Genomic DNA, 3,145 nt, shown 5'->3' on the forward strand with positions numbered 1-3,145 from the left:
TTTCTCCACGAAAGCCCCATCTGACTTAAGCATTGGAGGGCCGGCGTCGGACACCCCGGCAACCGGCTTCTTGCAGGTCGTCCGAAGGATGCAGCCCGCCGACGCACTATCTCCCGGAGCTCCTCCTTCTTAGCCAGTGGTCGCCTCCGGATCCAGTTTCCAACAACAGTTGGTGCTAGAGGAAGGAATTAAACCTTCGACTTCTGCTTCTGCTTACTTAAGAAGCATCAGAAAGCCGGCGCCGGACACCCCGGCCACCAGCTTTTTGCAGGTCCCTCGGAGGACGCAGCCCGTCGATGCACCACCTCTCGGAGCTTCTCTTCTCAGCCAGTGGTCGCCCCCGGGTTCAGTTTCTAGCAACAATTGGCACTAAAGGGAGGGATTGAATCTTAGAGGAAGCGATCCATCATAACTAATATTTTCTAGTTCACTTACTTATAAAATAAATTTTTCCATGTAGGAGCAGCACTTCACCATCACCATCTACGACTAATAGCCTTCAGATTTTGTATCACCATGCTTGTATCACATACACATGAGTCTATGCTAATCTTCTATCCTATGCACAAGGGATCAATAACAAAACATTAGTGTACATTTTCTTCTTTGACATGAATTACACATTTTGTTCTACTATTTAGATTTTTTTTTTTTTTTTTTGTCTTTTCGTTCCCTCTCCTATCTTTAAAATTAAAGATAAAGAAGCACATTTCAGATAATAGAACCCTGTTTTTACAATGTTGTAAACAAAATTCACCTAAATATATACACATTCCAAATTTCCAACACATGACTAGGCACCCTTTATAAAGCTCCCAAGAGAGAATGTAAAAAAAAAAAAAAAAATCTAAGAATTTTTTTTTAAATTCTAAGTGGCAGACCATCAACAGTACCATCACACTCGTACTTTAATATCTATTTTCTTAAACCCCGCTTTTTATCAAGCGCTCTCCCTCCCTCTTGCATCCTGACCGTCCGTCGGCTGCGCGCCCACACCGGTCAACGACAAAAAAACGTTCAAAGCGACATATTGACACGTGTCAGTATCAGGGAGACCCAGAGGACGTCCTGGAGGATACCGTAGTAACTGTGGTCGAGCAGGACGTCCTTGGCGTCATCGTCGGCTTCATCAGGACCGTCGGCACTCTCCTCCTCCTCCAATCGTGCTCCCTGATGAGCTCTTCCGTTGCCCACTTCAGCTTCTCGCCGTTAGTTCGCTCCGTTACTTTCCTCCCCGAAACAGCACCGACTCCACGTTCCTCTCCGCCAGCGCCTCCTCCGCCGCTTCAACTCCGTCCACCGCTCTTGCCAAGCTGACCCCATTTCCCTGAAATACCCCCTCAAAGTTTAGCTCTCCTTGTTCCCAAAATGCCCTCTCCAGTAGGGCTATTCTGGTAATTTAGATAAAGTGGGAATAAAGCGAGAACATTTTTTTCCGAACAATACCTGAATGCGGATGTAGCTCGTTGTCCTGTTCGTCCCGAACGCCATGGCCACCGCTTGATCCACCTGATAATTTATAAAACAAAATAATTCAGAAAATTAGTTCTAAAAAGTGAAATGACCAAAATGTCCAGGGTATTTTCGTCATTTGAGAAAACTAGCGACGGAAGAGGTGGCGGGATTCGTACCACGTCGGCCTGGCCAATCCCTGCGATACGGACGAGGTCCGCCGCGGACGGCGGTGCCGAAGTTCTTCCGGCGGGTTCCGGCTCCCCGGCCCCTAGCGAGAGCACCAGGAGGTTCTCTACACCGGCGGCGAAGGGGAACTCCAGGTTGTTATTCAGCACGTGCGTGACGGCAGCCGCCGTGGGGTTGCTCATCACCAGCCCCCCGCCGACGGCCCGGATCCTCGTACGGCCGTCCACCGACCGCATCTCCACCGCCGCCGCTCCCGCCGCCGCGCACGTGGCGGCGCACACCTCCCGCATCAGGAAATCGTAGCCGTCCGTCTCCACCGCGTCCGCCCGCGAGAAGACGAACGGCGCCCCTGAAGCCAGGTCGTAGCACGGGATCAGCACCGGCTTCACGGTGTCCCGCAGCGTCGCGTCACCGAAGATCCCTCGGAAGAATACCCCGGCTTGTCCGCCAGAACGCCGGAAAATCTTGCGGAGGAGCCCCTTCTCGCCGGAGGTGGCGAGCCGGGAGCGATTCTTCGTGAGGAGGCGGTGGGCCTCGTCGGCGGAGAAGAGCGGGCGGCCGTCGGGACCCCGGGTGAAGAGCATGGCGGCGAGGACCCCGCCGGCGCCGGATCCGGCAGCCAGGTCGAAGAAGTCGGCGATTCGGGCGGCGGGGTCGCCGGAAAACTTGCGAAGAAAGGCCTCCAGGCGGGCGAGGGCGAAGCCGGCGAGGATGCCGTCGGAGGCGACACCGCCTCCGTCAATGGAGAGGATGCGGACCTTTCCAGCGGCGGAGGCCTTGGGAGGCGTCGTCGGCGTGCTTCCGGCGGAGAGGAAGAGCTTGGGGTCGTCGCAGCCGAAGAGGAACTTGTTCTCGAGAATGGAGAAGATCTCGTACCTCAGCTTGTCCACGTCGAGGCTCGGCTCTATCCAAGCCGCCGCTGACTCCATTCTTGAAATAATAACTCTATCGATCCGAACTGGCAACTCAATCGGTGGGAGAGAGACGGGGGGGAACGGAGAGCCCTCCGCTTGGCTTTTATCGCAAGAAGAAGCAGCGCAAGTTAGCATGTAATCACCGTGCATGTTAGTTACAGATCGTGAGCCCCGCGATCAATCGGCAGCTGGCACCTCCCTCTTCGGTCTCGGAAGACGACACGAGGACGAGCATACCCTCGGTTATGAACAGAAACTACAAGTTTGTCGTCGTCAAGTGCACAGATTGTGATGTCTAATCTGCAATGGACGGTTCTGATTTCTAAGGGATTTGAGGGAGCGCGGCGGGGCGGGTCGGGGCAAGGCGGTTAGAGTTGAGGGAAGGAAATCGCGGGAATTTGCCGAGGAATTGGGAATCTCGATGCACACGTGGTTCAACCGGGATCCGGGGACCGACGCCCTCCGAGTCCGCAACGGTAGTTGGAGAGAACGGGGATCGGACGGTAAAAATTTGATCGGAGAGAGGTGTCGGGGGAGGAGGCGACACAGCCAAGTGGGAGCTGGTGGCATGGAATCGCTGCTGGGTTAGA

General features: G+C 54.4%; 1 pseudogene; it reads right to left on the bottom strand.

Annotated features, from left to right (window-relative positions):
- Window positions 1-697: 697 nt before the first annotated feature.
- Window positions 698-2,646, bottom strand: LOC103697439 (annotated as a pseudogene).
- Between the last annotated feature and the right edge of the window lie 499 nt (window positions 2,647-3,145).

The sequence above is a fragment of the Phoenix dactylifera genome, chromosome 12 (assembly GCF_009389715.1).
Source record: "Phoenix dactylifera cultivar Barhee BC4 chromosome 12, palm_55x_up_171113_PBpolish2nd_filt_p, whole genome shotgun sequence".
In the NCBI taxonomy this organism is placed as follows: Eukaryota; Viridiplantae; Streptophyta; class Magnoliopsida; order Arecales; family Arecaceae; genus Phoenix; species Phoenix dactylifera.